The following is a 15,740-nucleotide window of genomic DNA, read 5'->3' on the forward strand; positions in this document are numbered from 1 at the left end:
ATCGGAACTTAACTATCGATACATAAGTCGACGGCCGGCGTGGGCGACTATCGACTGCGCTGTATTAACTTAAAGTGCGAGGTATTGATATTTTTGTTTCACTATTTTTGCCTCGTTGTCTTTCACTTCAGACTGTTATACGAGATTGTACATCGCTACGGAAGTGAGACGAATGGATGATAAAATTGCTGGCTAAGACTGTTGTGATGGAAACTTCTCTATAAACTTGTTAAGTGCATGACTTTCAAACAGATGAGATTTTCATATGAGCAAATGAAATAATTGTAGGTTATATTATTTTAAACAGCACGAAATTCAGTTGAACACGATACAGTAAGAAAGCTTAGTGCAGTTAACTTAATTATCTTTACATCATTACATGTAAGGAGGTAAGACTGAAATAACTACAAAATGTTTAAGGGCTCTTTTTTAGCTCTACGTCACTTTGACATTAGACGAATACTTGTACTCCCCTTCGCCACATCACCAAAAGAACAAACTTATTTGTAAGTTTGTTTTAATCTTCAATATTTGTATGTGTTTGACATCGAACTATTCATATATTGTGGAAATCCCCTGACGTCAACACATCTGTAACTTGATTTACATGTGGAATACATTTGCCCGTTCAAACTTTCCTTTCAACTACATTTTTCTGAGCCAGATCAGTTACTCGTCGATATGCTCGCATATCTTGCAAACTAATCTTTTTACACTTTTAATAGTCTTCCTTAAAGTATTGTTTATATCAGTTAAACGTGTTTCGTTTTTATATACTCACACGATTTGAACATGTGTTTCCAGCCTCATAACCTAACCTAGATATAGGGCTACGTCGTAAATCAACCTGTCACAACTCCAAAATGTATATTCCAGCCATAGCTTATCCCAGTGTTGGCTTCACAAACACGCAACCAAATTTTAACCATCCAGCCTAACCTAGACCTTGTTGTTGTTGTGGTCTTCAGTCCTGAGACTGGTTTGATGCAGCTCTCCATGCTTCTCTATCCTGTGAAAGATTCTTCATCTCCCAGTACTTACTGCAACCTACATCCTTCTGAATCTGCTTAGTGGATTCATCTCTTGGTCTCCATCTACGATTTTTACCCTCCACGCTGCCCTCCAATGCTAAATTTGTGTCCTTTGATGCCTCAAAACTTGTCCTACCAACCGGTGCCTTCTTTTTGTCAAGTTGTGCCACAAACTCCTCTTCTCCCCAATTCTATTCAATACCTCCTCATTAGTTATGTGATCTACCCATCTAATCTTCAGGATTCTTCTGTAGCACCACATTTTGAAAGCTTCTATTCTCTTCTTGTCCAAACTATGTATTGTCCATGTTTCACTTCCATACATGGCTACACTCCATACAAATACTTTCAGAAAAGACTTCCTGACACATAAATCTATACTCGATGTTAACAAATTTCTCTTCTTCAGAAACGCTTTCCTTGCCGTTTCCAGTCTACATTTTATATCCTCTCTACTTTGACCATCATCAGTTATTTTACTCCCTAAATAGCAAAACTCCTTTACTACTTTAAGTGTCTCATTTCCTAATCTAATTCCCTCAGCATCACCCGATTTAATTTGACTGCATTCCATTATCCTCATTTTGCTTTTGTTGATGTTCATCTTATATCCTCCTTTCAAGACACTCCATTCCGTTCAAGTGCTCTTCCAAGTCCTTTGCTGTCTCTGACAGAATTACAATGTCATCGGCGAACTTCAAAGTTTTTATTTCTTCTCCATGGATTTTAATACCTACTCCGAATTTTTCTTTTGTTTCCTTCACTGCTTGTTCAACATACATATTAAATAACATCGGGGAGAGACTACAACCCTGTCTCACTCCCTTCCCAACCACTGCTTCCCTTTCATGCCCCTCGACTCTTATGACTGCCATCTGGTTTCTGTACAAATTGTAAATAGCCTTTCGCTCCCTGTATTTTACCACTGCCACCTTTAGAATTTGAAAAAGAGTATTCCAGTCAAAATTGTCAGAAGCCTTCTCTAAGTCTACAAATGCTAGAAACGTAGGTTTGCCTTTTCTTAATCTTTCTTCTAAGATAAGTTGTAAGGTTAGAATTGCCTCACATGTTCCAACATTTCTACGGAATCCAAACTGATCTTCCCCGAGGTCGGCTTCTACCAGTTTTTCCATTCGTCTGTAAAGAATTTGCGTTAGTATTTTGCAGCTATGATTTTTTAAACTGATAGTTCGGTAATTTTCACATCTGTCAACACCTGCTTTCTTTGGGATTGGAATTATTATATTCTTCCTGAAGTCTGAGGGTATTTCGCATGTCTCATACATCTTGCTCACCAGATGGTAGAGTTTTGTCAGGACTGGCTCTCCCAAGGCCGTCAGTAGTTCTAATGGAATGTTGTCTACTCCCGGGGCCTTGTTTAGACTCAGGTCTTTCAGTGCTCTGTCAAAATCTACACGCAGTATTGTATCTCCCATTTCATCTTCATTTACATCCTCTTCCATGTCCATAATATTGTCCTCAAGTACGGTATTTACTCGAATCTAAGCCGCACCTGAAAAATGAGACTCGAATTCAAGGGGAAAAAAAATTCCCGTATCTAAGCCGCACCTGAAATTTGAGACTCGAAATTCAAAGAGAGAGAAAAGTTTTAGACCGCACCTCCAAATCAAAAAAGTTGATCCATTGTAATATGAGACACAATTTAGGTCGAATGAATGACGATACAGCTAGTATAAACCCTCTATATTCTCCTTCCACGTTTCCGCCTTCCCTTCTTTGCTTACAACTGGGTTTCCGTCTGAGCTCTTGCTATTCATACAAGTGGTTCTCTTCTCTCCAAAGGTCTCTTTAATTTTACTGTAGGCGGTATCTATCTTACCCCTAGTGAGATAAGCCCCTACATCCTTACATTTGTCCTCTAGCCATCCCTGTTTAGCCATTTTGCACTTCCTGTCGATCTCATTTTTGAGACGTTTGTATTCCTTTTTGCCTGCTTCGTTTACTGCGTTTTTATATTTTCTCCTTTCATCAATTAAATTCAATATTTCTTCTGTTACCCAAGGATTTCTATTAGCCCTCGTCTTTTTACCTACTTGATCGTCTGCTGCCTTCACTACTTCATCCCTCAAAGCTACCCATTCTTCTTCTACTGTATTTCTGTCCCCCATTCCTGTCAATTGTTCCCATATGCTCTCCCTGAAACACTCTACAACCTCTGTTCTTTCAGTCTATCCAGGTCCCATCACCTTAATTTAGCAACTTTTTGTAGTTTCTTCAGTTTTAATGTATAGTTCATAACCAATAGATTGTGGTCAGTCCACATCTGCCCCTGGAAATGTCTTACAATTTAAAACTTGATTCCTAAATCTCTGTCTTACCATTATGTAATCTATCTGATACCTTTTAGTATTTCCAGGATTCATCCATGTATACAACCTTCTTTTATGACCTAGACTGTAGGCGCCGCTATGCACAGATCAGTTGGAGGGTTTCAGTATCAGTCCTCAAAATAATTACCACTTTGTCACACGTCACTGAACACTGTCCTTCAATTGGTTATAAGAAACGGACATGTTGCCATGGTGTACACTTTAGTGGGACAGTACCTTGACTCTTAATAAGTGTTATTCCATCTGTGAAACAAAGAAAATGATGTGATAGTGATAATATCCCAAGATAAATGATTTACCCCTGATACTCTTTAAGTGATAAATGAAAGAAAAAGCTGTTTTGAAAAATTTCATGTGTATTATTACAAAAACCATATATTATCCCATTTGTAAGACATTGGCAAAATTAGCTATCAAAATGCAGAATATTATTGTCAATGCAAAATACTGTAAGAAACATTGTAAACAAAATAAAAACACTGTTTGTAGTATTAGTGAATATCTGTTCCGTATGAAATGAAGCAAAACGTATCACATATATTGGTGGCCTTTTTTCTTTTTTTTCCCCCCTTGCAGAGAGAATGAGAGATTGGATTTTAATGTAACAAAGGAAAAGATGCAGTTTGAATTTATGTAGCACAATGCACATTTACATTCTACCAGTACTTTGTACTGTATATGCTGCACTTTAAGAATATGTATGTCAATGTTTCAGATTTCATTACACTTCAGCACAAAGGTGGGAAATTAAAAACTCTAAGAGGAGTGTAGCAAGAAGATATTGTATCACCAGTACTAGTTTCAGCAACCAGAAAAGATGTCAGATATGTAAGCTGAAATAAACAAGCAATTTGTGTTAATGGGGAATCTCTACACCACCACCTTTCTTATGATAATGCACTATTTGTCTTTAGTTCAGGCAAATCTTGAGGCATAATGGAACAAGTTTGATATTTAGTATGGAAATCAGTTGTATGAAGACTAACATAATGTCATCAATGAATCCAAAAGAAAATTGTGTAAATTTACAGAAAAATATGGTTCTGGTTGCTTGTTTCGTTAAATGTGTAGTGCATTTGAGCCAAAATGTGCACTTTGAATGGTCAAACATTAAGTTGACTGAATATACAGGGTGTTTACAATCTTTCTGAGATGAAAAAAGGGCAAATGTAACAATTTGTGATACAAACCCCTAATCCAGAAGTGGATAAGTAAAAAATTATGTGTGTAAATGTCGTGTACTGCTGCCTGTATGCTGAAGATGGTAAAAATCTAATTGGATGCATTTTTGTAGTAATTTTATTTACATGCACAACTTGCACAAGGTGCCACAATAAACAAATGATCTAAATAGTGTTCACCAGATTCTATGCTGGTTGACATCATTGCACAAAGTTTTGTCATGCCTGCTATCAGTCATCTGCAGGTAGAATCCCCCCCCCCACCTGCCACCCACCCACCAGGAGATTCAGTGTTTATACATTTCTCATATATGAAACTTTTTATTTTTTTCAGGTCCTCATAGAAGAGATGACAGGAGGTTAGATCAGTGAATAAGCTGCCCCAGGAACAGAAACTCATCTTCCAGTCCAGCTTTCAGGGAGCATCTGACACAGGAGTTCACAAGCAAGATGTGCTCCCTCATATTGGAACCATGAAGTTCAAGTGCCACATCTTACAACAATGTGAGGACAATATCTTTCAGAAATCCTGTGCAGTGGTGCAGTGAAGGGGAAGGAAGCAGATACAGATCTGTTAAGCAGTCATCCATTATGTTTGCTCACAAGATCATTGCAAATCCGTGTTAATGACTCGTGTCAACTGTGGCGTGAGGTTCTTCAACAATTCATACATGACAGTTGCAACTACAGAGTATTTTGTTTGGTGCAGCGGGTTCCCTCTTAGACAATTATATATACAAGAAAGTGCTGCTGCACTCATTGGCTCAATACATGGGTCTAAAGTAAGCAGGAGTTAAAATTTGCCCTTCCTGTGAATAGTAGGAGTGCAGCTGCTGTTTCCTTATTACTTTCCGTGCAGTACTGTACAGCAGCATCCTGATCTTCATGCATATTCATCCACAGCAAAGGGGGTAAAAAATTAAAAAAATTCTGCATGACATATATTGTTAGTGGCAAATCTACAACATTTTTACAACAATGTCCACATTCTTTTTTCTCTAATGGTAATACCAGTGCATGCTTCTACAGAATACTAATCAGTCCATGCCAGGTCTGCTGCAAAGAAACTGTTCCAAAGCTTATGTGACTGTTACAACAGATATTTTTTAATATCTATCTTCATTCTGTATGCACCAAGGCACGCAAAAACTTGGTGAAGGCTCCATGAACTGCCTTCTGTGATGTTTGTTCAAGGATTGTTTCACAAGTAAGCCATTTAAGAAAGTCGTTTTTATTTTTTTATATTAGAAATCAGATGGTCACTGTCCGCCCTGTATTTGGGTGCAATAGTGTCTTGATTTGAGACACACACTAATGCATGCGATCTTCGCGCATCCAGTGAGCATACAAACTGTAGTATGGGAACATTTTCCCTCTTTGTGCTTGCTACTCTGCCTTATTCACCCGCATGTCAGTCTTTAGTCCATTCTCCTTCCTCTCTCCAAATTAAAACCAAACAATGGAAACTACAGGTAGAAATATCAACAGTGCAAGAAAAGATAGATTACTACTTACCGTAAAGAAGACACAATTAAGTTGCCCACAAGTAAAATTAAGGCACTTATCCGGCCACAGTTTTCATCAGTAAAAGAGAAACACACACCCTTCATACGCACAAACATGCGTACCTCACGCACACATGACCAGCAGCTTGGGCCATGGTTGGCGGTCATGTGTGCTTGCTTCTATGTATGAATGGTGTTAGTTTCTTATTTGCTGCTGGAGGCTGTGGCCGAAAGTTTCATGTATGTGTCTTTCAGTTGTGCCTGTCTGAAACTTAACATCTTTCCACTTTAGTGGCTTTGGGAAAGATGCTGCTGCATGGTTGCTCATTTACCTTGTTAGGGTACAGGATATTTTAGTAATTAAGTCTGTAGTGAGAACCACTTGACATAGTAAAAGGGGTCTGTGACCATTTAGTCTCATAAGCCTTGACTAATGTATTAGGAAATATATGCATTAAATATATTGTTCTTTTGGGATACCCTCTGACTATGTAGCAAGTAGCAGCAACATCCAATGATCAGGCAGCAGATGTAGATCCATGGATGTTAGCCACTGTTCAACATACAAATCGTACGTTACTGGAACAATGAAGGCCAGGATTGCTGATGTCAGTTTGTTTGTGCTCACTCATGTCTTTGGACAACAAAAATTACCATTAATCCTGCAATCAGAGAACTCGTGAAACTCTGCTCAGTTTACAAAATTTTTAAGGCTTTTGTGTCCACTTGTTGACAAAATGCCTATTGGCTTCTGTCTTGGGTTCTTCGGCCGATGTTCATCTAATGATTTTTCTAACATTTCGACAGCATGAGTGGCTGGCATTGTCATAGCTTCACCCCCCATTACCGTTGGTGAACTGGAGCTGAGCTCGCGGCCGCAGACTATATGTACCAGGCGCGCCAACGTCCAAGGGCTTCTACGCGCTTATTTCCGGTGCGGTTCTCCTCTTCCTACTTGTGACCGTCTGCAGTATGGGAAGCCAGGATCCGTTTAACTTAAAGCTTGCCTCTTTCTTGTTGAAATTGTTCGTGTGTTTTTGTATTTCTACAGCTGCTCTGAACCAGCATGTGTGATAGTGCTTCTCTACAGCCAGAACTTCCGTGTCGATGAATTTTATTACGTGGTCGGTCTCATTCAGTGCGTGCTCTGCCACGGCCGATTTCTCCACCTGCCCCAACGTGCAATGTCGCTTATGCTTTTTGATCCTGGTGTTGATTGATCGTCCAGTCATTCTGACACAAACTTTTCCGCACGTGCATGGTATTAGGTATATTCCCGACATTGCAAGTGGGTCCCTTTTCTCCTTCGCTGATCTAAGACACTCTTTGATCTTCCTTGTCAGTTTGAAAATTGTCTTTACACCGTGTTTGTGCAATATATGGCGGATTCTGTCCGTCACTCTGGGAATGTATGGCAGAAAGGCCGTACCCGACATTTCTTTTCCTGATTCCTTACTTTGCTGAGTGTTTGGCTCTGTTACACTTCTAATATAATTTGTGGAGTACCCATTGCTCCTCAGAACACTTTCCAGGTGTTGCATTTCTCGTTTGAGGTGCTGCAGCTCATATATTCGTCCTGCTCTCGTTATGAGCATACTAATCATGTCTCTTTTCTGGCTCGGGTGGTGGTTTGATAGTTTGTACAGGTATCAGTCCATGTGTGTCGGTTTTCAATACATGCTATGTCCCAGGTTTTCGCCGTCCCTTGTGACCAGCACATCTAGAAATGGCAGTTTCTTGTCCTTTTTACTTCCATGGTAAATGTTATGTTGGCATGGAGGCTGTTCAATTGTCTTAGGAAGTCACCGAGCTGTTCTTTACCATGGCTCAACACCACGAAAGTATCATCGACGTACTTGTAGCACACCTTAGGTTTGCAAGACGCCAAGTCCAGTGCCTGTGCTTCGAATTGTTCCATGAAGAAGTTGGCCACCACTGGACTAAGAGGACTACCCATGGCGACGCCTTCTGGCTGTTCGTAGAAATCGCCATTCCAAGTGAAATAGCTCGTGGTGAGACATGCAGGGAAGAGGTTTTGATGTCTTGTGGGAAAATGGAACCGATGTGCTCCAGAGCAGTACTGAGTGGCACTTTTGTAAACAACGAAACAACACCAAAGCTGATCAGGATGTCGTTTGGTGCAAGTTTCAGTTTCTCAGTGAAATGTCCTGAGTCCTTTATGTATGTTTCTGTCTTCCCCACGTGTGGCTGGAGCAGAGAGGCCAAGTGTTTTGACAGTTTATATTTTGGTGAGCCAGGAGCACTAACGATCGGTCTCTGTGGAATGTTGTTCTTATGGATCTTGGGTAATCCATACAGCCGAGGTGGTAGGGCTTCTGTGTTGCACAGGTTTCTCTGTATGCCTGCCGGCAAAGAAGACGCCTTGATTAATCGATTCGTATTACATGTGATACGCTGCGTCGGAACTGTGCTTAGTTTTCGGTACAACGTCGGATCTTATAGATCTCGGATCGTTGGCTCATAATCTTCGGTCTTCATTACGACGGTCGCATTCCCCTTATCGGCAGGCAATACCAATATACTCTAGTCAGTGTCGAGATTCTTAATGGCTTGTATCTCTTCTTTCTTCAAGTTACAAGCTGGTGGTTTAGCTCGGCACAGTATCCTGGCTGTTTCAGTGCGTATTTCCTCTGCCCTTTCACAAGGAAGGGCCCAAATGGCTGCTTCGGTGTTGGCAATGATGTCCTCCATAGGTATAGTTCTCGGGATGATAGCGAAATTGCCTCCTTTTTGGAGAACAGGCGCTTCCTCTTTAGTCAATTGTCTTTCAGTGAGGTTGACCACAGTGTGTGTCATGTCGGGAATCGCCTTGTCGGTCTGCTTCCAGCATCTTTCAAACTATTTCTTCTGTTGCTCGGTGCAGCGATCGAGTTTGTTCTGCATGCTGCTGTGAGTAATGCTGTCAATCTTGTCCCAGTTCTCTCCATGCATTCTACTACTTAGTTAATAGAAAATGTCCAGAATTTCCTGATCCGTTCTTGCCAAGGCTCTCCGTGTTGTATGAATTTGCTCACAAAGAAAAGCTCTTTCCATTCTGTCGTAGATACGATGTGCTTGAGCAGTGGTGAATAGGCGCCTACATCTCAAGAACATTGGTGTAGCACCTTCATCTCGGCACTGTGACAGAAAGGCGAGAGAGGACATCAATAGTGCTTTCTTCTTTCATAGTTGCTCAAGGCGTCAGTACAATCTGGAAATCTCCTCCCTGTAGAGGCATAATACAAAATTGTTAATGCTTTCATGGCCACTCTTTGACCAACTGCCTTTTCGCTTCTGTCTTGTGTTCTTCAGCCGACGATCATCTAATGATTTTTCTGACATTTCACCAGCACGAGTGGCTGACATTGTCAAAGCTTCATCCTCCATTGCCGGTGGTAAACTGGATCCGAGCTCGTGGCCGCAGACTATATGTACCTGGCGCGCAAATGTCCAAGGGCTTCTGCTGTTATTTCCGGTGCGGTTCTCCTCTTCCTACCTTTGACGGTCATTCGCTGCAGTATGGGAAGCCTGGATCCGCTTACCTTAAGGCTTTCCTCTTTCTTGTTGAAACTGTTCATGTGTTTTTGTATTTCTACAGCTTCTCTGAACAAGCGCGTGTGATAGTGCTTCTCTACAGCCAGAACTTCCGTGTCGGTGAATTTTATTACGTGGTCAGTCTCATTTAGTGCATACTCTGCCAACGCCAATTTCCCCGCCTGTCCCAACCTGCAATATTACTTATGCTCTTTGATCCTAGTGTTAATTGATCATCCAGTCATTCTGACAAAGTTTTCCGCACATGCATGGTGTACGGTATATTCCCAACATTGCAAGTGGGACCCTTTTCTCCTTCACCGCTTCAAGAGACTCTTTGATCTTCCTTGTTGGTTTGAAAATCGTCTTTACGCTATGCTTGCACAATATACGGCCTTTAATCAGGGAATTGCATTGAGAAGCTGAAGAAACTGAAACTTGCAGCAAACGACATCCTGGTCAGCTTTGATGTTGTTTCGTTGCTTACGAAAGTGCCACTCAGTAGTGATGCTCTGGAGCACATTGTTTCCATTTTCCCACAAGACATAAAAAGCTCTGCCATGCATGTCTCACCACGAGCTATTTCACGTGAAATGGCGATTTCTACGAACAGCTGGAAGGCTTCGCCATGGGTAGTCCTCTTAGTCCAGTGGTGGCCACCTTCTTCGTGGAACAATTCGAAGCACAGGCACTGGGCTTGGCATCTTGCAAACCTAAGGTGTGCTACAGGTACGTCAATGATACTTTCGTGGTGTTGAGCCATGGTAAAGAACAGCTCGGTGACGTCCTAAGACAATTGAACAGCCTCCATGCCAACATAACATTCACCATGGAAGTAGAAAAGGGCAAGAAACTGCCATTTCTAGATGTGCTGGTCACAAGGGACGGCGAAAACCTGGAACACAGCGTGTATCGAAAACCGACACACACAGACTGATACCTGCACAAACTATCAAATCACCACCTGAGCCAGAAAAGAGACATGATTAGTATGCTCGAAACGAGAGCAGGACGAATATATGAGCCGCAGCACCTCAAATGAGAGGTGCAACTCCTGGAAAGTGTTCTGAGGAGCAATGGGTACTCCACAAATTATATTAGAAGTTTAACAGAACCAAACACTCTGCAAAGTAAGGAATCAGAAAAAGAAATGTCGGGTACGGCCTTTCTGCCATACATTTCCAGAGTGAGGGACAGAATTGGCCGTATACTGCGCAAACAAGGTGTAAAGACAATTTTCAAACCGTCAAGGAAGATCAAAGAGTGTCTTAAATCGGCGAAGGAGGAAAGTGACCTGTTTGCAATGTCGGGAACATACTTTATACCAAGCACATGTGGAAAGGTTATGTTGGAATGACTGGACGATCAATTGACACCAGGATCAAAGAGCATAAAACGACATTGCAGGTTGGGGCAGGTGGAGAAATCAGCCGTGGTAGAGCACGCACTGAATGAGACCGACCACGTAATAAAATTCATCGACACGGAAGTTCTGGCAGTAGAGAACACTATCACACGTGCTTGTTCAGAGAAGCTGTAGAAATACAAAAACACACAAACAGTTTCAACAAAAAAGAGGAAAGCCTCAAGGTAAACGGATCCTGGGTTCCCGTACTGCAGTGAATGACTGTTGCAGGTAGGAAGAGGAGAACCGCATCAGAAATAACCGCGGAGAAGCCCACGGACATTGGCGCACCAGGTAGTCTGTGGCTACGAGCTCGGCTCCAGTTCACCAATGGTAATGGAGGGTGAAGCTTTGACAATGCCAGCCACTCGTTCTGGCGAAATGCCAGAAAAATCAATAGATGAACGTCAGCCGAAGAAACCAAGACAGAAGCCAATAGGCAGTTTGTCTGTTCAGTTTGTTTGTCTACATGATCCGGATCGTAGTAGACAATGGCAACCAGGTTGATGCTGAATTTCTTGACTTCTGGAAGGCGTTTAGTACAGTTCTATACTGCTGTGTAGTGAACAAAGTATGGGCTTACTGAGTATCAGACAAGATTTATGGGATGGTATGAAATTGACATTACAGTTTACAGAATATACAAATATTCTTGTGGATAACAAGCAAGCTTTGTGAGCTTGTTTGGAGAGAATGCTCTTATCTAAAGTTAGGTTGCAATGCTAGAAGATTGTAGCAAAATGCAAGCACAACTGCAGAAGATCAATAATTGATGCAGGGCTGAAAGATGACAGTAAATGTAACATACTGTGCATAAATAGACGTGTAAATTCATTACTGGTTGATTACAGTGTTGGTAAAAAATCTCTGGAGACAAAAAAATTAAATAACCAACAGTAGCTGTTTGGAGCAACCTAAAGGAGAACGGCCACTTAAAACTAGGGTGGTAGTAAAAGCATATTTGACATTCGATGAAAGGATCTTAAAGAAATAGCTTCATACATGACAAGAGTGATTTACAAAATGCTTGTTTAGCATATTCTTGAGCATTGTTCATTAGTTTGGGATCCTTACCATGTTGGATTAATAGAATAGAAAGCAAATGCTCAACAAAGAATGATCTGTATCAAAATGGGATCACTGAGATAGTGAGAGAGAATTATGGAAATGTTCAACAAACACTACTGACAAATACTATAGAAGATGCATTCTGCACTGCCATAAAGGTCACTATTGAAGTGTCAACAGTATACATTCTGCCTACATATTACTCGTGCGAAATTTGAGTTCTTTGGTGAAAGCATAACACTATGTCAAGGGGAGATTATTCTGCAACACTGAACATTAATTCTGTATTGCAGTTTCTAGTTGCAAATACAATAATAGACTACAGTAATAAATTAGAGCTCATACATATGTTTCCTAAAACATCCACACAATTACAAACTGGAAGAGGGCAGGGAGAAATAATAGTGGTACTAGGCACAGTCTCTGCCACACCCCCTAAGGTGGTTTGCAATGAAGATGTAGAAAGAGGGACTTGAAAGAATGGACATTAATTATTTATGTTGAACAAAATTTATATTTTGTAAATTACCTAGAAAATTGTGGACTGTAATGTTCCAGCAAATTAGGTGGTGGTGTTCATGAGATAATCAATAATCAACTAGTGGAGTTTGAAATAAATGTATGGGAAGAATTATAGTTCATCCTCATTTATTAAAAAAGAAGTTTCACTAGTTGCTCTCAGTCTGTTTGTGTGATTGATTAAGTTGTGTTATAACCAGTTGTGTTGCTGGATATTTATTTTGATCTGCCTGAATTAAAACTATTGAGATGCGTTCATGTAATTCCAAACACTGAACCTTCTCAACCACCCTTATATGCTGCCTAAATAAAAAAGTGAAGCGCTCAGAAGGGGAGGAGGAAATGAAATAAAACTTCATGGGTTGAAAGAGTATGTGATTTTATTTCAGTGATTACAAAATCAAGTCAAATTTATAAAGAACTTTACAGAATGAGACCATTCAGCAGGATGACATTGCAGCCCCCAGGGCCTGGATGTGTACGCTGTTTCAGTTAGGAAGTGTGTTGTAAAGCCATTGTTTCCTCTGTTAAGGGAAGCTAGCCCACAGCTTTTGTAACTGGTACTTGATATTCTGGGTACTGACGGTTGGATGGAGTTGACGTCCAAGTTGGTGCCGCATGCTCTACCAGGGGACAGATCTAAGAATGTGTAGTGCCTCAAGAATTTCGACGCAAATTCTAGAGACCCTCTGCTTTCCACCATCTGGAACACCCGATATTTTACGTATGAGCATGAAAAACGGGAAAGTGTCTACCACACATCGGTTTTCTGTGTGTGCAGGGTGGACATGTGTCAAGAAAATGCCACAAGGTGAACGGTTGATCGGCGCGGGCAAGTGGTTGCCTCACTCGTCACAGAAGTTACATGACCAGCACTAGGGGCAAGCGCGCCTTATACCATAATGGTGCTATGTTAGTCATTATTACGAACAGTTGGATTGCGTAAAAGAAAAGACACTTACGTTTACTTACATACCGACACTCTAGAGTTTCAGGTGGTGGACTGGTGAGAGCCTTGAGAGATTTTTGGAACTGTATTTATTTATTTAAGTAATCAAGAGTTTCTGATGCACCGGAAATCACTGAATTTACGAAATATGATTCTTTGATGTGATACTGTTATGTGATGTTCTGTTTGTGGAAGTGAAATAAAGGAGGGTTGATTTAAAAGTATCCTGAGTGCATGCAATAATTTTAAGAGTAGAGAAAATTCCTCCAAACAGCATCATACCTTTGGAGAAGTTGGGTCGATTGTCACAGCCTGCTATTCTGAGAAGAAAATCGGCTAAGTACCTCCAAGTAAGTCAAATGATGAAGGGGACGTGTGAGTCTTGCACACCACCACATTGCTTTCCTGTAGTCGCTGGAAAACGCCAGAACATGGCGACGAATGTGATCAGGACTCAGAAAGGAGGAATTTTACGACAGAAATTGAGATAAGATGATGTTGAGTTGCCATAGCAACTGAGAGTAACAAGACAAAGAAACTGTTACACAGAATTGGATTCTGCCTAAAAGAAAAAAGGAGTGAAAAAGTTAGAAAGCACTGAACAAAGGAAGATGCAGAGAATAGTTCGACTAAGATCTGGTGTGGGGAAGTAAGCAATCCTCACACATGTCGACCCAGCCAACACAGTAACCAGCCGCCGTCGCCGTATGCAACTGCTGTTTACCATTGCTGACTTCGCATCAGGGCACCGACGCCGCAACCACCATTTGTTGCTGCCGCTGCCCGTGCTGTTCGCTAGTGCCGATCCTACACCTGCTCACCGACACAGCCTAGACCTTTACGATGGGTGAGCGAAAACCAATAACTGTGTGATGAAGTTGAAAGAGGGACTATAAACTGTGAGTGCACGTATTGTAGACAATATTGTTTTTTAGCTTGGATGATTACAAGGTCAAAGAAAAGTAGAGAGATGGATAATATTCAGAAAGTTGGGGAAACTTCAGAGCCAGTCATGACAATGACTGCAACAAAGGGAATGTCTGACTGGGCTGAGATAGCAAATTTAATTACAGCACTAAGCCTTAAATTAGATAACCAAAGACAAGAGCTGAATGCTAGATTAGATGACCAAAGTGCTAAGTTGGGTAACCAGAAGCCCAATACAGCCACTTTAAGTGAAAAGTTAGAAGCACAGGGCAGGACGAAGCTCTTAATTCTAAGTTGATTAGATTTAAAGAATGAATCAAATAATTCCTTAACTGTCCAAATAAATCAAATGTTTGCAGATTTTAGCCATTATCAGGATGATCAGTTTCAGAAGTTGATGCAAAAATTAGAATATGATATTTATTGTAAAAGTAATCAATAGCTTCTGACAGATCGGCAGTCATTGAATTTACGAAATGTGATTCATTGATGTGGAACTATTATGTGGTGTTCTGTTTGTGGAAGTGAAATATAGTATGGTTGATTTAAAAGTATCCTGTGTGCACACAATAATTTTAAGAGTAGAGAAAATTCCTCCAAACAGCATCATATCTTCGGAGAAGAAATTGGGCAGATCGTCGCAGCCAGCTATCCTGAGAAGAAGATCGGCAAAGCACCCTCAAGTAAGTCCAATGATGAAGGGGACGTGTGAGTCTTGCACACCAGCACCACATTGCTTCCTCTAGTCACTGGAAACTGCCAGAAATGTTGCTGGCCATAGGAGCACCTCAGAATCATTGTGTTGAAAAATGGCATCACAATATTGTCGCATGAGGTAACACATGAGGTTGCAGGGTGTCTGAAGCACCACTGTTCCTGCAGAGTTCCCTTAATCACTACCAGCACTGACATACCTGATGGCTCCACCTATCATGAAGTCAGGCACAGCTGTGCCTCTCCAAAATATTGGAAGAGTGAGACTTTCCCCAGATCACTGACTGGTCATTTTATCTGTCATAGAGAACTGCAACTCTAATCATGTTAGTACATGCAGAACATCTTACTTTAATTACTGAGCAAAAAATGCATTTTGTTCAAAATTGTCTTGATGCAAATCACTGTTCACACAAATTCACAAGCAAATCAACTTTGATATAATAAAAATCAATTATGCAGATGTTTTCTGTCTAATTTAATGCCCATGGCAATGACATACCATGTTATGAACATAAGTGGAATCCGATCCCAAGAGCTGTAGGAACATAAATGG

Source organism: Schistocerca gregaria, chromosome 2 (assembly GCF_023897955.1).
Source record: "Schistocerca gregaria isolate iqSchGreg1 chromosome 2, iqSchGreg1.2, whole genome shotgun sequence".
In the NCBI taxonomy this organism is placed as follows: Eukaryota; Metazoa; Arthropoda; class Insecta; order Orthoptera; family Acrididae; genus Schistocerca; species Schistocerca gregaria.